A 23,460-nucleotide genomic window follows, 5' to 3' on the forward strand; every position below is an offset into this window, starting at 1 on the left:
CAGTATTCGTAGATATGGCACATGGTTTAACACAAGACAATGGCAGGTGCCCGCTTTGCTACGCTATACAACTACAGTGGGCATATTTATCATATATATACAGAGGCAGTCAGTCATAGACAGCACAGATTGGCTGGAGGAACGGAGTTCCAGACCATGGCAGCAGCAGCAGCAGCAGCCTCCAAGCCTCCTGCGTCTGCCCGTTGCCGTTGTGGCTGGTCGCCAGCCTCGCCGACCCGCCGTTCCAGCCTGGCGTGAGCTTTGCCTGCTCTGCCTGGGGCCTCGGCCGTCTCGTCGAGGCCAATCCTGACTGCGATGGCGCTCTGCGGTCTCCACCCGCTCGCGCCTGCCCACTGCAATGCCCCGCTGGTGGCGGTTGACGGCATTAGGCCTGCTGCTTCGGTTCTAATGGCCCTGTCGGTGCCTCTGTCGCCTCTAGCTGCCCGCTACTGCGCCTTTGATGTGTGCTTCTTCTTAGCCCAATCTTTCTTTGCCATCATTGCTTCACTCAAACAAAAAAGTTGTCTGCTTTTGTCTGTTTCCCTCAGAAGTATAAACCTGGCTGCAGAGGTGGCAGGAGATGCCCAGCAACTCCTTCTCACTGCTTCCCCCGCCACCGCTCCACAAAGCCACCATCTTTCTTCTTCACAAACGATTGCCACAACCCTGAACAACGGCATTACTTTTGGAAGACGAAACACCCGCTCTGCCGTATGCAAGTGCAGCCCTCATTCACGACAGCGTCAAGGACCGTTCCCCTTTACCTCCTCTGCATCATCACAGAAACGTGGCTCACACCGAGCACCCTGCCGCCATGCCGAGGGACATTGCCCCACCTGGCTTCAACGTCCTGCGACCTCTCCACGTGACTGACTCCCGTGGTGGTGGGTTTGCCATAATCTGAAAACGTGCCTCTCGACAGTAAGAGTCGTCCACTGTCGACTAGACACACCTCCGATGAGCTCTGGTCTGCCAGCCTAGTCCCTGGCATCGACTCTCTTTCACGGTTCGTTATCTGCCGCCCTCCAGACGATGATGATAACCTTTTCCTCAACGAGTTCTCATTCCTTCTTTCGCCTCACACTCGATACTCTCCTATCTCTCATCTATTACACCCCAACAGGTTGTTGATCTAATCCTACACTCTACAATTACAACGTCTTCCCTTGATCTCCTACCAGCCAGTGCTTCAAGCATTATGCTCATAAATTTGCAACTATGGTTTCTGATGTTTTACCTCCATCACTTAAATTGGGCCAAGTAACCTCTACTTATGAAACCCGGCTCTGACCCTGATGACCCTTCCAACTACCACCCCATCACGAACGTATCAACTATCTCCAAACTTCTTGAGCGTCTCGCACTTGTCAGATTCAAAGATCACATTACTTCATACCCCAATTTGTGTCTGCATCAGCCTGAGTACCTCCTAGCATACTCTACTGAGACCACACTCAAGATTATCAACAACATTTTAGCTTTCATTGATTCTGGTTCCATCGATGCTCTGGTCAGACTCAAAATACAGATGTCCTTTTGGATATCTGTGTGTTGAGGCTGGACATCTGTGGACATCCTTCTGAACATCTGTGAAAAAGAGCTTCATAGCTAATGGATTCATATTCTTGGTTCTTTCGGTAAAGTCACATAGAAGGGAAACAATAAAATTATTGAAAAGGGAAACAATTAAATTATTAAAATTATTAAAAAATTACTGTGGATTTCACACCTTATGATGATTGCTTGTGTTGCAGTCGAAACGTCGTGAGAATTTTATTGTTTTATTTTTATATATTTTTATATTATTTTATTGTTTCCCTTCTACGTGACTTTACCGAAAGAACCAAGAATATGAATCCCTGCAGTCACGAAAGCTTTAAATCAAAATTTTAAAGCTAATGGATTCTTGCTGTCAAACTAAATATTCTAATTGTGACATAACTGCCACCTTCGACACTTTCAATCACAAGGTTTTGATGAAATGCCTCGAGTGTTATTTCACCATCAGCGGCACAGCGCTTCAGTGGCTCGCATTGTATCTCTCCGACAAAAGGTCCCACATCAAGGTTGGCAAGTCCTCAACCCCAGTTGTCCCATCCACTGCCGGTGTCTCCCAGAGATCCCTCCCGAAGTCCTAAACTTGTACCGGTCTATATCTCAAGAATTGGTCGCCTCATTAACAGTCACGGGATGAAGAATCACACTGTGACCTCTGACCATGGCCCACTCTATCTTGCACTGCTTTTGGTCTAATCACCTATTAAACACTCATAAATCCGTATCTCTTTTCCTCGGCACCAGGCAGCGTTATACCACTGAGTCACAGTGAGTCATTCCACTGAGTCACAATGAGTCACTCGACTCAAGTCACACTGAGTCAATCCCTCACCTCATCGCTGGCCTCTCAAATCATCTAAAAATCCTCGGTATCACCCGACAACCACACGCTCAACACAAAAAGGACACGTAATCACCACCGCAGGCCTCGTGGCAAATCCACCCAATGTCGACTACAGCCACAGCAAACACACTGGCTTGTGGCATTGTCGGCTCTCGCCTTGATTATTGCAACATCATCCTCACCTCGAACTTCAGGAAAACACCTCGACAAACTACAGTTGCTTCAACACAACATGTCTCGCGCTGTCCTCGGTATTAGGCGTGGCCACATGGCTTCGATAAACACCTTGCACTGGCTGCACTATCACATCAAGGAAAGTGTGCAACATCGCTACACTGTTCCATAGAGCTATTTTTCAAAGTCTCCCACCATGCCTCTCTACCCTTGCCACTCAGCTGACCTCAGCAAAACAATCACGTCCTACGGAGTTCATCTCACAAACAATCTCACCGTACTCAAGACCAGCACTGTCTTGCCTGTGCAGCGTTTCGTCCCTTAGCTGCACCGGCCATCATCTGGAAGCTCTCTCCCACCGCTCACAATGCACCATCCAAGCACCATCCACCCACCACCTTCAGGCAGCAGCTCAATGCTCACTGGTTTAGGTTGGCATATGGAGGATTTTGAGCTCGGGCGCCACCGAGGATTTTGATTGAACATTGCGTCCGTGTGTATGAGCCTCAGCGACCTCCCACTGAGCGAAGGTTGATTGGGGGCTCTCGGAAGACGTGTTGGTTCTTGCGCGCGTTATAGGAGTGGAAAGTGTATTGGAAATTGTCCTGTGCCTCCCCTTGGTCAACTCGGTGGTAAATGAGTACCTGGTGTGCAAACATCAGATCAGCACGGAGAAGACAAAGGCGGCCACGCGTGGTGCAGATCACACCACCCACAGGGGATGTTTGTCTTTTTACGCACGATTAAAGAACATCTTTGTCCATGTGTGATGGGTGATTTTTAAACCTATTTGCTCTTACAATTCATGCGTGTGTGTGCGTAGGAGATAAGGGGATGTGCAATTACCCCCCCACCCCCCCGCTTCCCATGTTCGATTCCCGGTTAACGTGAGCAACACACGAGTGGCAATATAAATACGAACCTACCCTAGGCACCCCCCACGCTTGGCTGATGGGCTGATGTAGACACGCGTGTGTGTGTGTGCGTGAGTGTGTGTGACTGTGTGGGGAGCGGTAGTGTAGCGGTTAGCGCGCTGCGCTACAAACCTGGCGACCCGGGTTCGATTCCCCCTGACGGCCAACACCAGTGAAGATGATCTGAACAGGTCCTGGGCCTCGGCTAGGTCGACTCGGCCTCAAATGCGTACCCTCGTGTGCCTTGCCGGCCTTTATAGGTGGTCGCTAACAGCACTTGCCCCTACAGTGTGGTAAGTGTTAACAGGATTTGCCCTTAAGACTGAAACGTGCAGTTGCTGCGCCGGTGTGGTCACGAACATCAGAAGATCAGCATTTTGGGAGACACAGCCAGTTGGTCGGGCTCGCGTGACAACCAGCGGGTCACACCACTCCTTTGTGATCAAGCGGCAGCCTTAGCAGGAGGCTCGCTAACGGAGGTCGTCGCACCCAACAATCCATACCGCTCGAGGGATGCACGGTGCTTTGTCTTTGTGTGAGATAAGGCACGCGCACGCACGCACACGCACGCGCACGGCCGCACACGCGTGCGCCCTGGGAGAGCGGACAGGCGAGTGCAAGGCAAACGCACGGGGGCTATAATTTATAGCCGAGTTGATGACTGTGAGTGGGTAGGCCCTGCGTAAGGTACAATAGCCTCGCGGCCAGAACGTTTGACTCTTCATCGGGTTTCAGGTTCCAATCCCCATTCGGTGCCTATTCTGGCTGTTATCCATACGGGGGGGTCGGGGGTTTATTTTGTATTTATTTTGTAATGAGTACCAATTCGTGTTACGTCTAACGGTGGCAGTTGCCATGATTGACGCTTTGTGTTTTTGTTTATTTTGGTCTCGGATCGCGAGCTCGTGGCGCGCGAAATGCGCACAGATTGAAGATTGTCTGACGGGGGATTTCTTATTATCCTAAAAAAAAATCAACACCGCCATGAGCCCACGGGAAGCGTCTTCGTCTTAAACGCAACAACGGATCAATGTGCACATCAGGAAATTAATGAATCGACTGCGAAGTGACAATTAAGAGAGGATGAATATTTGATGAATGTGGTTGCGTGTGTGGATTCTTTTTTTCCATGGTAGCCACGACAGCGCCGCTGTAAAACACAGCCGGGGCAGATTCATTGAGAGGAGCATTGAGAGCCGCGTGGAAATCATTTGAAAATCGGAAAATGGTTGAGGTGGGGGTGGTGGCGAGCCCTGTGCAAGGAATGTGCTGTTATTAGCGTAGTCATTTAAATTTAATTTCGGGTGTTTTTTTCGTCCGAAATTGCGAATTGGCGCACGGCGACCGTATGATGGCAACGGGCTCGCTGTACGCTCGCCTTATCCAGAACACGCACAACAAAATGTGCCGGTGCTATATACGGATGGTGCCCATATTCCAACCTTCGACCCCAGAAGACGAGCGGAGGAAAAAACATGTTTAATATATATATCTTTTTTTTTAAAGCTGTATATATTTTTTTTCTCGCAAGCAAACCACACGAGACGGCGCGCGATTCGCGTTGGCGTAGCCGGCGTGTCGGGCGGGCTTAGCAGAGGGCGTTTTGCATCGTAATGCGGGGATATAGGTACACGACCCAACCGCGTTTTATTGTGCTTCGAAAACACATCATTACAGGACTGCATAATAATTAATTGCGAGTTGGCAGCAACAGCAGTTGAAGCCCCGGCACCGCCCATTCACCCCCCCCCCTCTCGCTATCTCCCCGCGCCCACCACGCCCTCTCGGAAACATGCTCCCTCTGCTGTCTGAAGCAGGGCCGTTACCCGAAACGTCGCGCACATCATCTTGCCCGTAAGAGCTCCGTGTTAATGATTAACGCGGCGGTGGCGGTGGTGGGTGGTACCTTTTCAAAAAACGAACAATGAGACAAATTTGCGCGCACAGCGTCCCGAGGTCAACCGGAGGGTTTTCGCTCCTGCACCCATTCATTCATGAATTCTCTCGCCAAAGGAACGTGGAGTGCGCGCTGGGTTCACGAGCGCAAACCCGCGCGTTTCGTGCGTAACGCACGCGCTCGTCGTCAATGCGCGTTCCACAAAGCGTGGGGGCGCGTGGGGGGGGGGGGCGCCTCGTTCCTCTCGCCTGCTACACCCGGTCTCACAGACGAACAACCAACACCACGCACGCGCGCGCTCGCCCACACACCCTGCGCGTGTGTGTGCGTGGGCAGCGGTAGCGTAGAGGTTAACGCGCTACGGCATGAACCCGGCGACCCGAATTTCAACTCCCGCCCTCATTGGCCAATATCAGTTGAATGTTCTAAATCGGTCCTGGGTCCCCCCCCCTAGGTCGACTCAGCCTCAAACGAGTACCTGGTTCCGTGTTGTAAACATCGCGACTGAGGACAGCAAAGGCGACCGGGCGTGGTGCTGGCTAACCCCCCCCCCCTTCGTGTGCCGTGCCGGCTTTCATAGGCGCTACTTGCCAACAGCACTTGCCCCAACAGTCCATTGAGGTTATACGGGGGCTCTTTGTCTTGTGCATCCTTGTGTATTCGCGTGCGCACGGAGAAATGCACGAAATAAAATCGCACCCGCGAATTGCGCGAATGAATACACTCACAGTGATCGCGTCGTTGTCAGAGCAGTGGCGATGAGTCGACGCCGAACGTGATGAACTATCACTCGAGCGGACGTACAGTACAACACTGTGGCTGTGATGGGAATGATTTCCGTGATTGTGGTGGTGGTGATGGGCGTTGTACTCACAATCGGCGCCTCGCTGGGTTATACGCAGCAGCAGCAGCAGCAGTCCTGTGCGCGCAATCTCCCGTTTGTAACAGAGGGGGACACCGCGGCGGCGGTGGTGGAGGGAATCTTCGAAGATAGACCCCTGGCACGTCCTCTCAGCTCCTCGCCTCTCCGGGGGGGGGGTGGGGGTTGGTGGTGACACGGGAGGACGCGACGGCGCCTCTTACACAGCAGCTGAATATCTGGGAGGATTGGGTTGTTGCTGGTTCGCCGAACGGATGCTCTTGGGCAATTGCTCGCGTCAGAGTCCACGTACCCAGATCTTCTTAAGCGACCGCTGTCCTTGCCGCTGATTGTCCACGCTTAGCTGCTCGAAGCGAGTGCAGCTGAACGCAATGATGCTGCTGCTGCTGTTGATGCTGTGGTTGCTGTGGTTGCTGTTGTCGCCATGTTCTCTCGCCAACAGATCTCAGTGGAGCTCATTGCTCAGATGCTGCTGGCATCCTCGCGTCCCGTCTGCACCGCGAGGTTGCGAGACGTGTTACGTCGACGACGAAAAGAGAAAAGCAGAAGAAGAAGAACAATAACAATACCGCCCACGTTTCCCCTCCTTTTCGCGGGATCGTTTTCATGGTTTCCACCCATCACCACCCCCCTTCCCCACACGTAGTCCAGAGGACGCGCTCGAATGCCCCCACCGTGTTGTGATCCGCTCCCCGCCGCCGCCGTTCGTGCTATTTTCCCCAGCGTATTCGTTTTTATTTTAATTTGCAAGGAATGCGAACAAATATCACGAACGCACAAAGCGCGCAAACAAAAAAACCGCACGGTGCACGGTGGAACATTGGCATTTGAAGCCGAAATCGAAATATCCCTTGACAGTCACGGACACATCGGCGAAATAAAAAAAACGATAGCAAAAAACCCAGTCCTCACCACACGGGGCGGCGGCGGGTGTAAAGCTGTCTAATTTAGGAGGGCTTAATGTAAACACCGACGTCGGTACACCCGCGCACGCACTCCACGTCCACGCGGGCACCGCGCTGGGGATGCGCTTGGCGGTGTTCTCGAGAGGCGCGGGGGGCAGCAGGAATAGCGGCGGCGGCGGCGGCCGGGGGGGGGGGGGCTCCGTGCTGGCTCGCTCGCTCGGCGATAGCAAGGCAAAAGGGCGATAGATAAAAGAGCACACAGACCTACCTCTGGTAGCGGACGCACCGGGGCAGGTCTGGCGATTCGGCTTTTCCAGTGGCAATTGTCGCTGTTCCTGCCCTGCCCCGACAGCTCTCAGCAGCAGGCGCGGGGCGCGTCACCGGGCCACCGCCGTGTCCATTTGTAGCCAAATTATTCGTTTTTCTGTCGCGTCTCCTCCTCCTCTTCCCCCCCACACACACACACAGCCGCCCCCCCAAAAAAGAGACCCTCGGCACAAAGCAGCCCCACGGACAGCGCCACGTTCACAAATCCTTGACGAGCGGAGGAGGGGGGGGGAAGCTCCGAGCGTCAAGACACGATGCCTCTCCCGCGGATATAAACGAAAGGTTCAAAAGAAAAATGTTGTACGAGAGAAAGCGCGGCTGCGTGAACGGACGTTGCTTTCTTGAGAATCGCTCCTCCCCCCCCCCACCTCCTTCGTCAAGCCGACACTGACTGCGCCTTGAGCCAAATGGACGTCGCGAAAGCTGCCCAGGCGGACGGGGGTGCTAACGCAGGCGGGTGGAAGAAGGGTGCGTCACGTTCCGCGATCCTTCTCGAAATTTCAAGGCGCTAAATCAGACGGTGCTCGAGCGTTTTTGCCGGAGCGAGAGACGACACCACCACCACCAACAACGCACCCACCCATCCACTCCCAACACGTTTCGGTGACGCAAAACCCTGCACCGCCGTGGCCGCGGCACCGCGAGACACCTGCAGCGAGACGACGCGAACCTGAGACCCTCCGGCGGTAACGGGCGGCAGCAGCAGCAGCGGCAGCAGCAGCGGCTAATCAGGTGCGAGCCGGGGAAGGGTTAAACGCAGGGGAAAAGGAGGAGGAGGGGGGGCTGACACGTCCGGCCGCTTAAAATGGTCGCGCTCTATCGGAAGACCGTGTCTGCAGGTACGAGCACCGAGTCGTCGACACACCGTTGAGCCGCTCGATCGCACGGAGTCGTCATCGGCAGTGTTGAGCAGGCAGCTTGGAGGGGTGGGGGGGCTGTCTGTCTGTCTGCAGTGGCGGTGACGGACTCACGGTTTGTGCTCGAGCCAGGCTTGGCGCGTTCCTTCTCGGATGGAATCACCTGTTGGCGGTGCCTCGCTTGGCAGAACGTGTCGCTTTGACGTGGCTGGCAACTAACTGCAAACCATCCCCACCGCCCCCTTTCCTCGCGTGCGCTACGGCGGCAGGGCAACGCGATATCGCGGGCTGAAACAGCAAGCCCCAACCAAGGTCACAGCGGATAAATGCGTATTCTTTTTTTCCCCTGTCAGTCGAGGGCATTTGTTGATTTTAATCGGGACACATGAGCGACGATCGCGCCGCGACATCCGAGCCGCGGAGATCTCGGCGAGATTACCTTACAGGTGTGCGTGCGCTCTCGGCAACTCACTCGTCTGAGCGCTGGGCTAGCGTTGCACCGACTTGTTTGCCCTAGCGAGGATCACCGCTAATTTGATTTCCGTGCAGGTGATTAAAGATTTCGAATTAAACCAGTGCAAATGGGCCGCCGGCTTTGCGCAGACAAACCTGACAGTGCATCTCTCCTCGTGTGAGCGCGACCGTGTATTTGCTAAATCATCAAGTCGTGCTCGTCAGAAATAACAGCATGACACAGTGACTCACCACGTATTTACTGTACGTCAGCCCATACAATTTCGCGCACGGCCACCTTACGCGTAGCAGCCTCGTTGAATCCCAGTTACTGGGATGTACCGCATCATTTAGGTGACAAATCGTGATCAAGAACATTTGGGAAACTCTAGAACTCGCCGGCCTGCGAGGTGGTCAAAAGATGGCATCACAGCAAGCGTATCGAGAAATCAATCTGTGCGGAGCTTCGAACGTTAACTTCTCGTGCGCGTTACGGGGTATTTCAGGATTCCTCCGGGTTATTCCCGTATATAAAAAAACACAACAACCGTCATGAATGGAATTGACAAAAATGTTCCAATTAATGACTGAGCCTTTTGTGCGCAAAGGCCATCACTTGTCGAGTCTGTAACCGTGTGTCACTGAGACGCACAACCACGTGCGGTGTGGTCGGTACCAACCACTGAGTGCTCAGCCAGACAAGAAGTCCGCGAAGGCAAAGTCATTTTCTCTGGGTAGTGGAACAATAACAACAAAAACAACAACAACAACAACCACCACCCCGCCCGCACGAGGCTGTCTGTGGCTGAGATTATTATCGATGAAGGGCACCGAACGCGCCGAGTCGACACGCGCATGCCCCTAGCGCCCCCAAGCGGTGCCGAGATGAGACGACGAGGGACGATCCGCGAGGCACACGATCATCAGAAACTGTATTCACGCAAACCAAGGCTACAAAATAAATAATCAATGTCTCCTTCATTTCCATGTCTCTTCACGTAAAAAAATATAAAGCTCTTATATTCACAATCCGTCGGCACCTCGGCCTTCTGGGAGTGTATAATTTTAGCAGCGTTCATTCAATACAAAACAAAAAATCTTGACCGGTTCGACATATAGTGTCGCTTCAGCGGTCAGGCTTGCTTGAAGCAATGGTGATGAACTACCGGATGTAATAGTCGACGACCATCTCTTTAAGATATGCGTCCCTAGGTCTACGAAAATTGTTTAATGCATTACACACACCAATCACGAGCGTGATTGTCGAGCATACCAGACTACAGTTCGGTACAGTGCTACACATTTATTTTCATGTAACCATACTGCTTGTAACCCCAGTCGAGCTGTCCGATCTCTGTAAGCGATTATCATTTTGTCCAAATGTTGATTTGTTTAGGCCTTGGTTGATGAGATCTTGGGATGACTATCAATTTTAATTCAGTCAAATGTCTCTTCGTAGTCTACAACGGCCAGGGGATCATGGTGGTAGATATTCATTGTTCTTTTCCAAAATCCTGATTGTGTTTGTGTTTAAAATGGTTGAGACATATGTTCTAAATCAGGACTTCTCAGGTGGTTGTCAGAATAATGATTGTGTTCCCAATGTCCTTGGTGAACACTTGCTATGGGTGTGATAGGGAGCTAATGACTCTGTAAATATTCAACTAAATTATGTCTCAATTTTTTTAAAATTAAAATTTATATGAGGTGTTTCATTTCTGATGTCCAGTAATACCATCAGGTCCAAGAGCTGCCCCTTGTCCTTATTTGGATAGATAAACAAGGATGCACACACACTCTTGCCAATGTTTCTTTTCACAGCTACATCCGAAGGTGTTTTCCAACAATTGGGTGAGAGAAATCATTACTGTACGTAAGCATAAATGGAGAAAATGTTAACCACATATTTCACGATGACGGTCATTATTTAAAAACCAATGAAAATGAAACAAATAAATTACTGGATAATAAGGGCTCGCGATATGTGAGCAAAAATAAACTCAGAGAAAAATAATCTCGCTAAGCAATTGAAGATATATATTGGTGGTTCAGCAGTTCCACTGCTGGATTTTTTTTCTGCCTGAGGACGGCCGCTTGTGTTGCGATCGAAACGTCGTGAATTTTTTTTGTTTTATTTTATTTTTCCACCTACGTGACTTTACCGAAAGAACCAAAGAGTATATATATATTGGAGTTACACATCTGGAAAAAACAACTATTGTACGTATACGTGCAGCAGTTAAATTCAGGGCAGCCTGAGGTCAATATAATGAAGTAATGGGGCGGATGAGCGCTGCTAGGTTGCAGTGCTTTTAGAAATCTACGAATAGTAGTGAATGGAAACATGGCAATTTGACGAAAGCAGAAAGTTGTATAACCATGGTATATACCAGTACATATATATATATGACCTGCTGTGACGTAAACTAGAAACAAGGACACTGACAGAAAATAGAACAAAAGCTGAGAAAAGTGTGCAAAGAATTGCAGAGGTAAACGCATGGCATTAGACTGAAAAACAGAACGATGAACCCATGAAGAACAAGTTAGAGACACCATACATCCAGGGGACCCTGATCTGTGTCAATATTTGTATCAAAATGATGAAAAAAGAATCGGCTTTAGCCTAACCGGCAATTATTATTTTTTACAATAGAGACAACGGCGTTGAGAGTGTTAAGAAAGGCCGAGTGCACTTTGGCCGGACGCGTGCGCAAGAAGGGGCAAAGTTCGGTGGTCAAAGACTAACGGAGGAGTGGCAACCAACGTGGTGAAGGCGTCCAAGAGGGCACCTACCGTGGAAGAGCCATGACATCAGCTCACATGCCCGTGCTCAATGGGCGTCTGCATCGCAGCGCCATCAGAGATGGCGACGGCTTCATAATGAGCCATTATAATGGATGATTATAAATATTTTTTTGGTTTAACATTTTAAATTATAAACTGAGCGAACAAAACTTTACAAACGAGACAGAGACGATTTAAACGAGTCGGGCCACGTAGGACAAACAATCCATTACAAGTTTATGTATTTATGTACTGTTCGTTGAACTTATACTGGTAGGAACCTCCTGGTTACACCAGCCCACAGGGGATTATTGTGTCCATCCGTCCGTCGTGGAGGGAGGGGCTGGGTGGGGAGGGGAGGGTGGGGAGGGGCTGGGTGGGGAGGGTGGAGAGGGGCTGGGTGGGGAGGGGCTGGGTGGGGAGGGGAGGGGCTGGGTGGGGAGGATGGGGCTGGGTGGGGAGGATGGGGCTGGGTGGGGCTGGGTGGGGAGGGGCTGGTCACCCCGTGGTGCCCTTATAAAACTCAACGTTTAACCTACTCACGCCGGCTTGTGCCCGCCCTCACAGTCGGGCATATTTGCGGAATACACCACGCCGCCGTTGACCCTGGCCATTGACCGAGCAACCCAACGTTCCTACCAGCTCCCTCCGCAGGAATGTGTTTTCCCGCCGTACGAAGCCAACCGTGCTGATCGGAGGTTGCGGAATCACGGACGCAGGGTGCGTACGACTCTGATTAGTCAGTGCGCGCCAGCAAACTTAAGGCACCAGCAGCAGGCCTCATTCACCGGGTGGTACATTTACCCTCGTTTCATCTTGTAGTTAAGGGAGGGTAATGTGGACCCCGGCATCGCTTGCTCACGCCACTTCTGACCGAAGGGCCTCCACTAGCGGGAGCATGAGAGAGGCTGTTGCCGCATTGGGACAATTCTCGCTCGCTGACCGGACGTGTTTGGGGAAGAAGCGGGCTCTGTCCAGATGTCACTCTGCCAGACGCAACCGGTCGATCGACAATTACTGTGCACTGTATAACATCAAAGCAGCAGTCTGCTGAATGCGAGAGTTCAATTAAATCAAGGGGGGGGGGGGCATGGCCAACTTTTTCGTGAAACTCAAGCGGAGGCTGAGAAATTATACACTCGTGGCGAAGTGCACGGGCAGGTGAGAAGCAAACCCAACGATTGCCATCCCCCATGACCCAAACGACACCACTCTCATGAAGATGATTACCATAATCATTATTATCATCATTATCATCACCCATGGTCATTAATCCATTGCGAGACGTTAGCCTCCCCAATACATATACGATCACACTGATCAACACGTGATGTAACCATGACGATGATGATTTATATAAACAAACAACAACCACGGGTCACCGTCAGCTATTCTTAATCGGGTAAATGTAACCCTTTAAGAGATACATACGGATACGGAACAGTGGAGTAGTGTCGTCATGGGTTTTCATACAAGGAATTTTAACGATTTTATTTGTATTTTACTTGGTAAGGCCCACTGAGCTATATAGCTATTTTTCAGAAGCGCCCTGGCCACGAATGATAGCTCAACGAAGTGGCTTATGATGTGAACATTTAAAGCAGCCAAATACTCTAAACGCACGTTTCTAAATGTGGAGGCAAAAGCCGCAGGACCCGGAGAAATATCCACGCGCCCACGGGGAGAGAGACACACCGCAAACTCCAAATATACAGCAGGATCGAACCCACGACCTCCTGTGTACCAAGCGAGGTAGTTAACATCTCCTAGCCACCGTGGCGCCCCTGCCGTGCATTTTAAATGAAGTCGCCACCCAGCTGTTCAATCCTCCACCTCCAGCCCACACCCGGGACTGGAGGGGCTAATTACACCCCCCACCCCCCCCGTACTCTCTGCAGCCGCAGAAGAAGAGCAGTGAACGAGCCGCATGCTGGCACGGTGGCGCCGGGGGGGGGGGGGTAGGAGGACGCGAATGATGGAGCGTTGACGATGTCGTGAACTTCGTGTGAATGTACTGCTCGCACCGCGCTAAGCACATGACGTGACCGGACACATGCATCCGAATGTGCTCCGTCCGGTTTATCGCGTTCCGGATCTACAGGGGCTTTTTTTTTTTGGTGATTTGGGGAAATCGCCACGCAGCACGCGGCGACTGACAACGCGTGTCATGGCAGATCCCGCGATCTCACGACACATCAACAGGGACTTGGCTCTCCGATGTGGGATTTGACATTAAGTCCGACGTTTCGCTCCAGTTTCCTGGAAGCTTTCTTCTTCGGTTCCTGTAGATTCTTTACTTCCTGAAGCTCCCATCACGCGGAGCGGAACGTCGGACACCACCCCCTCCCCCCCTTCAGTTCCAGAGGCTCGCAGCACGTCGGACAATACCGAAAAACATGCGGTAAAAATTAACCCGTAAAAACAAAGTTTTTCACTATAAATCCTTTATATGCGTGGCATCGGTTTAATTGTATTATTCATTTCTGTTTTTCTTGAGTAAGCAAGCAAGCAAGTGAAGTTAATATAAAGGATTTAAAAATGAAAGATCACCTCTTGACATGCCCCGTATATTCCCGAGGGCACTAGCGTTGACCCGTTTTACCACTTTCAAGAACCTGGCGGCTTCAATTTAACTGCTCTATAAATAGTCTCCATTGTACAGCGTGGGGGCAGGGATTTCATGCCATGTGGTTAGTCAACATTTGCGTCATCATGAAACGGGCGGCTAGAGTCCTCTCGTCCTCTGGCTTGAGATGGCTGCCACCTATGGGTCAGATGATTGTCTGCCACCATTAAGCAATTGGTAATTAAATATTTAATTTTTTTCCCCTAAACAGTGTAAAATTTAGGAAAAAAATTTTCACGAAAATTAATTGTCTCGCACAACGAATCTGTGTGCAAAATGTCAGCTCGATTGGATCACGGGAAGTGGGTTAAAAAACGACCGAAAGATTTGCACGGTCGTAAGCAAGCAAGCAAGCACGCAAGCAAGCAAGCAAGTGAACTTAATATAAAGGATTTAAAAAAGAGCTGAAACAGAAGAGCTTATACAACACGACCGCGGATTTCTTCGCATGAGAAGTCCGGTATAATTGTGAGCTTCTCTGGAAACGCCTCCTGTAATTATAATTCATCGTCATCGTGAGCATCGTCATCAGCGAAAATCAAAGTGCCCTCACTCGCAAATGAGCGTTTGTACAAAGTTAATCTGGCGTCAGCAAGTGCCAAGCCAAGAGGTGTTGAACTTCGCGGTCCAGGCTCCAGTCTGTGCACAACAAGAGCGCACTGGGCGGGCGACTGCATTTCATCAATTTCGGAGAGAGCATGGGTCTGAGTCGACGGCGGACGAGTGGGAAGCTTGTAACGTCAACGCGATCGAGAAGCTCTGTGCTGCTCGATCAGCGAAAGTATATCCAGGCGACGACCGTTAACCATGATCTTAATCGCATTAGCGCGGCTATGTTCGGGCGTATATAAGTGTACGGTTACACGTGTACGCCTACACACACACACCTTCAACATTTACGCACACACGCGCGTGTGCGTCTAATAGCCTACACAATGACGTGTACACGAACAGCCCTTGCCTCGATCCACTGCTGGATGAGTGCCTCCCAACGCCGTGAGAGACGGGAATGGGAGGCAGATATGTGACTATACTTCACCATCTGGTCAATGCGAATTGAAGTCACAAATAGCCAATGCATCGTCACCTTATTTTCAACATACCACAAAAGTGAGTATTGCATACACACACAAGCCGAAAATAACCTTACCAGCAGCACCCCTTCATCATCAGCGCTGCACGCAATGCCTAAAACAAACGTAATCTGGGCCTTTTTAATCAAGCGAAATTTTCGGGAGTACAGAGGGAGGGAAGACGTAATGCGATTTAAAAGGACGCACTGTGACGACTCTGATATCGAGTGGCTGGAAACCCATTGTCTAGCCGGGCCACACGCATTGCTGATGAGACCAACACGAGGACGGTGTTTCCTGCCTAAATTCTGCGAACAAAAACATAAAAGCACGCGGGTTTGCGAGGCTCGTGCTTAGCCCAATTGACTAAAATGCTGCTTTATTGAAATTCCACGTGGCGAGACAGAATCTTGCTGATCGAGAGTTTATGAACTTCAGCTTACACTTAGGGCATTTGCAATGCGGCGCCTTGAGCACTTGCACGCATTGGGCTGAATGAATGTTTTTTTTAAATAAAAAGAGCCCAGGTTACTGTTGTGGACATCCCTAATTTGGCACGTATCAATATTGAAATGTCAGAACGTCCATTGACAGCTGGACCGACAGCCCGCGGGTGGAGCACGTCTGGCACGGATCACTGAGCTCATACTCTGGGAAACTACGACTCAGGCAGGGAACGATCAGTGGGAACAACTCCTTTATCTGAAGGAAGATAAGAGTCCAACACAGAGAGCCAATGGGGCAAGGGACAGAGAGGCGTGGAGTTTGGGGGTAGTCGCGTGACGCTGAGAACCCGAGTTCGAATCCGGATTTCAGCCGTCCATGTCTACCAAGCAGAATTTGTTGAACACGCCTGACTCTATATAATAATAGGTTTTACAATTGTTGGCATTAAAACAGGTGTTAATATGTTAAAACACCAAATAGAAACATTTGCAAGGGATCATGTCTGCATTAACCACACGTACTTGTGGTGAACGTGAAAATATAAACACGATCTGGTCATATATGCATTGTCTTTGAAACTGACTCTAGCAAGCATCAGCTCCCTTAAACAAATGCTGACGGATATTGGCCGGGAGAGCCAGTAGGCCGATGGACTTAAACATTACGTGAATTTATATGCGGAGATGCAGACCGGAGTTCAGCTTACAATTGATTTGTACCCACACAGCTTTGCAACAACGAATTTACGAGTAAATTTTTTTTTATGAAAGCGAGTTGACTGTTTCAACCTGCTCACCAGTGACTGCGCATCTAATATCACGTCACAGTTTATTCGTTTCATTCTATTCAGGATCGTCTCCCATATCCGAGGAATAAAACAAATTGTACACTCGCCGAGTTTGTTTCTATTGTTCGAGCAGGGCATGAGGGAAAGTGCAGCTTCCCACGTGTGGGTTAACAATTGAAGATACGTCACACACGGTTCAGTGAGACCACCGACAAGTGCCGTTCTTTAACACAGGGTGATGCACTGCTTTCTGCAACAGCTCCAACTTGTAATTTACTCGTCTCACGACAACGTTATGCTGAGAGTGGGGAACTTCGCAGCTAGTGTACCTGCACTTATCTCACAAGGTCAGGTTTACACCATTGGAACTTCATTTGCCAGTAGAAAATATGATAATTGTTTTTTTACCCTTTTATCTGGCAACAAAACCATGTGAGACTAGGCTCTAAGGAAAGCTGTCTCGGGTGTGGACCAATCAACTTCCAGGACAGTGCATAAATGATCAGAGTTATGTTTTTTGTTTGCATTACGACTGCAGGTATTGTGGTCTATGCAAACATGACTCCTTGTAAAAAAGGTGTCAGTTTTGTTGCCAGATAAAAAGGGTAAACAACCAATGATCAAGGTCAGGTTTGTTTAAATCATTTTGGGCTCCGTCTTCATCGAGATGTATCTCCCACTTGGTTCATGAGCGACGTCTTAGTGAGATTTGCAGAAACGTCAGGTACACCCATCGGCGTTTTCCTGCTCCATTTGTGCTCTGAGCAGTGCCCGCAAGTGAGGAGGCAATTCTGCATTACCCATGGCAGGGAGCAATTGCAATGTCGGGTCTTTGAGGAGTTCGACTTCACAGCAGATAGGGCACTTCGGTAATGACTTCAGGCTTCTATCATCATCCAGCTAATTAATGTAAGGCGCGGTTGTGCATTCATTGGCCAACATACTTGAATTGAAATCTCCTTACGATGCTCGTGTCAATGTCCGTTTTGCGTGTAGGTGAGTCACGGGTGGAACTCAACTCACTGAGAGAGAAAGTCACAATTCAGGTGCATGGACCAGTGGCGCAGTCGGGCGCACTGAGCTGTACACCCGGCGACCTAGGTTCCACTCCGGGCCACGGCTACCATCCGTGGTCAGGGATATCTTGAACCGATCCTGGGCACCGCCTTAATCAAGCCACGCTACCCAGAGTGGTGAAGTATGGTCAAGCATCCCTCATGATCGACACAACGTGTGGAGGCCGTCATCGACAAAGAGCTGTGCGCCGTTATATCAGTGCTGCACGGCATAGCATCAACGACAGTTCACGTGACAATCAGCAGCGCAGACTTCTCGCAGCTTCGGAGGGAGAGAGGAGCGATGTTTACTGGAAGCCTCTCCGACGTAAAGGTCTAAGAGGCTTCCCCCAGCTCACACAGCCTCAATTAATGATGCGACCACGTTTGGCTGCTTCAGTAATCAATTAATTAATCGCCCGTCACAGGGTGTGCACAGGTTCGGATTGATCAGCCCGGTATAGATATCGTCCCGGTGGTGCGTCACCCCTTTGCCGATCCACTGCTGAACTGTGTTGGTCACCCGGATTGTTTGATCATACTTCACCGCCCTGGTTAGCGCGGGTTGACAGGGGGCCGGGGCAGGAAAGGTGCAAGACATCACTCGCCACGGATGTGAGCCGTGGCTGGGAATCGAACTCAAGGAATTCAGAGCGCAGCGTGCTAACCACTGCGCCACCGCTCGCCACAAGCGTGCGTACGAATTGTGAATCTATCGTGCTCGCTGGTGGTTCGCGTGCTGTGCTGTACACCAGCCACCTGCGTTGCATTCCTTGCCACGCCGAGTTATATTTGAAGAGTTTCCAAGTCTCCCATTCACCCCCTCGCCGCCATCCCACATCCCTCCACCAACCTGCACTGATCAGAGTAGTGAAGTATGGTGAAGCAACCCCCCGAAAACTGAGAGCGTGGCGAGCCCTTCATCCAGCAGTGGATTGACAGAGAGCCGTATTTTATTCTCTTCCTGCATACGCTCACGCAGCGCGTGCTAATTATATTTAAACACACACAAGTCGGCACAGTTGTGTTCTTTCATTCACAAGTAAACACAAACCCACCGGTCATTGAAGGTGTATCACCTGAGATGAATGTGAGTCACTAGTAAAATATGAACTTAACACGCATGTTTTTGCCACTATAATTATTATCCATAGTTGATTAGGCCACGCAGCAATGATCTGGCCAAATTTGTGCCGTTGAGACCCCCCACCACCCGACACAGCGAAGTTGTCACCTTTACAAGGGTTTAACAGCGCGCCAGAAGTTATTGTTTCAGGTCACTCACCGGTGAGTTTGATATTCTCACGACCCAATTTAGCGATTAGATATTCCGAATATCTTATTGATAATAATCGGTCCTGAGAATTAAGAAAATTGTTATGCAACTCACCGGTGAGTGAGCTGAAACAATAACAATTGACGCGTTCTTAAACTCTTGCACAGATGACACTTTAATTTGTTTGGTTGTGTCGAGTGGTGCAGGGTATTGACGACACAACTTTAGCCAGATCGTTACTTGGCTTTACCATAAATCAAACCGTGAGTCGAATTGAATGTCCTGAGTTAAACCGGTGTGCGCACGAAACAAGCATTGAGCAATTTAAATGACAGCTGAACCATTCATTTTTTACTCGTTACACTAACCATCGTCGCCGCCGACAGCACGGTTATCGTTGAGCTAAACTTTACACGTGCGATACAAAATCACGATGATCATTATGATGGTGACGATGCAGAGCGATGCAAAATACTAACCCTACGCCGTGTGTTCAGAAGACCTTGAGGGCAGATTCTCATCGTCCTATCACGGACTCGCCATGGGGCTGCCAGCCCGCTGGGCCGAGAGAAGCTGAGAGCCAGGGAAGGGCGAGCGGGGCGAGAGCGAGAGGAGGACTGGTGGGCGAAGTGGTGAGGAGGGGCAGGGTGGCTGAGCGCGCGCGGGGAGGGGACTGCTCTGCTCCGACACCAGCACTCACCATGCGCCTCGCTGTAACCCTAATACCGGTAGCTGACCACGTGTCGTCTCATTACAGCTCAAAACCCGAGCGGCGCTCGAACCCTAGCACGAACGCCGACCCCATCACAGACCAGCGCATATATTTACAAACCTCAGTTTTGAATGCAGATTTCATTTTTTCCCCTTGCATAAGTGGATGACATCATGGGACCTCCTTTGCCAGTACCAAAATATGAGAATAGGTTTTCCCTATTTGTTTCCAGAAAAAAGGGGAAAGCCTATTCTCATAAGTGGATTTTTTTTTCGTAACTCCAAATGTGAACGTCAGCATTGCCCCAGCTGTGATGCGCCTCTAACGCCAGCCCCTTAACACCGCACGCAGTGTCGGTTCGATGTTGGTTGCAATGGTTGCGTGACACACGTCAGATGTTGTGTTGGTTTCACCTGTCCTGTGACCCCACAAGCTATGAGGCTGAAGTCAAACGAATGCACTGCGGATTGCAGGGACGTGCCACCGACAGGCCGCGGTGTGGCGTTGACCTGCCCGCGAGCACCGGGGCGGCGACGCGGACACTCGGTGAACAACTCGGTGGACTGTTCATCGCGAACAGGCGACGGCGAGGCCACGTTCACAAACGCGGGACACCGCGAGGAGCCGGGGACATTCCCTATGTGGCCCGCGCTCAAAAATACGGTTGCAAGCTGCTTGGTGCAGTGTCCGGGTAAACACGGGGGCTTCATTTCTCATTGAATGTTTTCCGCGTCGCTGGTAGATTCCAGACGGCATGCGACGAGTAGTCACAGCGAGAGGTGTCACGTGCCTGATGGGATTTTCATTTTGGACAGACCCAGCTGAAATGAAGCGTTGGATAGAAATGTACTTCTGTAGGAGATTCACTCGGGTTGTCAGTTATCCTGGGTTTTCGAAGGATCGTACTCCTTGAGAGGTAGCTACCATCCTGGGAAATGTGTCAAGTCTTCTAGAGTCAACGGTTACGTAATAATACGCTGCTCGCGGCAACGATTGTGCAACGAGTTGACCCCTCTTACGGTATTGTGAGATGTTCTTCTTCTTCTCGTGCGTTCCATGTTTTTGAATCACAGGGAAGGGGGCGACCCCAACAGTCACGCACTGGTCACCCAGCCTCCATTACAGTAACAGGATATTCCTGGATAAGCGCGTTAATAATGCATGGAACCAAATGATCAGAATTAAACCTTTGCCGACCGTGCGCAGTCACTCGCACCCTATGCCTATGAATTACAGGTGTGCGGGATGTTTTCCACCACCATATCCATTCCTCTAAGACGGGGGTGGGGAACCTTTTTCCTGGCTGAAGTTCAAATATGACTTTCAAACAATATTGGCAGGGTACACATTGACACGCACCACGGTCACTTGCGGCACTAGAAGAGGCCCTTTCAGTGGCACAAAGATTAGCAACACAGCATTGCCATGTCAAATAGACGCCCCTCTAGTACCCGATTAGTTAAACTCAGATGAATGAGTGACGGATGAATGTCGTTTGACGGCCGTTTCAAAGTGCTAGGCCTCATGTGGTCATGGGCCGTGTGAAATTAAGTCACAGGCCTTAGTTTCGCAACCCCTGATTGCTCTATGAGAAGCAGGATAATACAATATCGTATTTGGCTTAAAAACCATGAAGCCCTTCCAGTTCATATATTTTCCTGGTAAATTACTCCTGCTCTGGAGGAGGGGTTAACGGATCACAATTAGCTGAGCCGCGCGGTGGCCATGATATGTCAGCACACAAAAGTGGTTTGCTGACCTGTATTTTGACCGTTTACGCTTTGCACGCATGTTCCATATTCTCCGGGTACTGAGATCTGCCTCCCTTAAGCAAAACAACTCTAGAAATGTCGCCAAACATCCCAATGCAGGACCTGCCTGAAAAATGAGTCTCGAGACTCGGCGAGGCTTTCCTGGCTGAACGGACCTGTCTGATAGCCCATGTAGAACAGTGCCACGCGCAGCGTTTCCCATGCCTTATTTTACCACACTTAATAATTAATCGCAATGATCAACACAAATCGTGAAGCAAAGTGATTGCTCCAGATATGTTCCCCCGCAGCTGAGCTCATACGAATGAGGATGACATTGGAGAGCGGTGTAATTATTTCCAGGAACACGAGGAGTTAAGTGCCGGTCGTTGGTGTAACACAACGCCGCACGGGTAAAGGTGTCTCCATCAGAATTTAATTTCAATTTGATTATAAGCACCGCAACTGAAGGGACATTCCTCCTCCGTAGCTATGACACTGCAAACGCGCCAGGTGATGCGGAGATGCTGGATCATTGCGGAAAGCTGAGGTGAATGCGCATGAGGCAGAGCCGCTATGAAGACGAAAGGTGCATCTCTGAAATCGATTGCTCATGCCAATGCTGGTGGATATAAAAAATTAACCCGTAAAAACAAAGTTTTTCACTATAAATCCTTTATATGCGTGGCGGCTAGAGTCCTCTCGTCCTCTGGCTTGAGATGGCTGCCACCTATGGGTCAGATGATTGCCTGCCACCATTAAGCAATTGGTAATTAAATATAATTTATTTTTTCCTAAAAAGTGTAAAGTTTTGGAAAAAAATTTCACGAAAATAAATTGTCACGCACAACGAGTCTGTGTGCAAAATGTCAGCTCGATTGGATCACGGGAAGTGGGTTAAAAAACGACCCAAAGATTTGCAGTCATAAGCGCACAAGCAAGTGAACTTAATATAAAGGATTTAAAAATGCGAGTCTTGAAAATGACACACAAATATTGTACATTTGTCAATCCACTGCCTGATGACGGCCTCCCCAGTCCTTATCAGTGAATCTGTGATTTTGTTTGAACAATTTCCAACTTTGTTTTTCCAATAAAAATCTTCTGCCGTAGCTGCAAATACTGTTGTTACAAGTGGAGTCATTTTTTCGTACTCGCTCTTGGAAACCCGATTTGCGATCGCTTCAAATGCCTCGCGAGGCTGCTGTGGGCCGGCCTCGCTCCAAAACTGCGAGTTGTGCCGCGACCTGCTTAAACTTTCCCCGTGTCCACGTGGCTATTGGTGAGGCACGGCCTCGAGACTGATGGCTTCCTCTGTAGCCGGGGCTGTGCACAGAGTGGCACTCACACTCACAGCTTTCCAGCCGGTGTTCATTTCAGCAGCACATCAGAGCTCAAGTGAAGATTTGTCTCTGCTCAAACCAGAAAGGCACTCATCTCCTTTGGTGAGTGCTGAGCCAGTGGTGGGAATTCCACGTTCCCAGAGGCTTATCCTTCCACAACCAATATTGAATTCTCACAGGGTGGTACATATTTTTGTCACACCAGAGTAACGCTAAACGGGGACAACCTCTGACCTAGAATCAACTTATGCCACCCAACTTGGAAAAGTGCATGCACATGAAATTTGGTTTTTCATTTAATTTGGTTACATTCTAGCTCTAGTTCGACTGCTGTTACTACGAACGTATTTCTGGAGCAGGGTGTAAAGTGAATGTGTGCCCCCAATGTGCAGATAGCAAAAGATCGCCTCATTTGATCTCATAAATACCCCGATGGCTCTCTCCGCCAGCCATTCTCAAACGTGCACTGTGCCCTACGACAATTCCGAACGGACAGTTGGTCCCGTGACAGTACGCCGATAGGGTGAATGTAATTAATTCGAGACAAGCAAAAATATGCCCACCGCAAAATATGAAGACACAGCAAGCAGCCAGGCCACGCGGCTACGAATCTTCTCCCACAGCCGTCCTAACGTCCGTCATTTCAGGGGCCCCCCACTTGACCACCCCCCCCCCCCCATATGCTTTCACGGATGACTGCCTCCCAGGTGTGTTCATTACAGGTAATCGAATACCACGTGTAAGCGTACTCCAGCAAAAACAAAGGCGTGCTCATCACTTGGTAGGCTTCGCCAA

At 50.1% G+C, this 23,460-nt stretch overlaps 1 protein-coding gene and 1 long non-coding RNA gene across 7 annotated transcripts in view; one reads left to right on the plus strand and one right to left on the minus strand.

Moving 5' to 3' along the window:
- Positions 1–9,116, minus strand: part of LOC144942924 (sodium channel protein type 2 subunit alpha-like) — a 100,612-nt gene extending 91,496 nt beyond the window's left edge. The window contains exons 1-2 of one of the 3 annotated variants that reach the window (XM_078869965.1): positions 8,470–9,116; positions 6,261–6,758 (exon numbers count right to left, since the gene is read on the minus strand). The gene's annotated coding sequence lies outside the window, so the exon portion shown is untranslated. Of the gene's footprint in view, positions 1–6,260; positions 6,759–7,439; positions 8,140–8,469 lie in introns of those variants that run through there. The other 2 variants (XM_078869972.1, XM_078869955.1) reach the window with 2 other exon arrangements.
- On the plus strand, positions 8,282–22,168 carry LOC144942950 (uncharacterized). Of its 4 annotated transcripts, none has more exons than XR_013639428.1 (3): positions 8,282–8,337; positions 19,357–19,491; positions 20,045–22,168. It is a non-coding gene; the product is annotated as an uncharacterized LOC144942950 (long non-coding RNA). The 4 variants fall into 4 exon arrangements; XR_013639431.1 differs by having other exon boundaries at positions 8,308–8,337; positions 19,360–19,491; XR_013639429.1 differs by lacking the exon at positions 8,282–8,337 and adding an exon at positions 17,307–17,574.
- The last annotated feature ends 1,292 nt before the right edge of the window (positions 22,169–23,460 follow it).

This window comes from Lampetra fluviatilis, chromosome 2 (genome assembly GCF_964198595.1).
Source record: "Lampetra fluviatilis chromosome 2, kcLamFluv1.1, whole genome shotgun sequence".
Lineage (NCBI taxonomy): Eukaryota > Metazoa > Chordata > Hyperoartia > Petromyzontiformes > Petromyzontidae > Lampetra > Lampetra fluviatilis.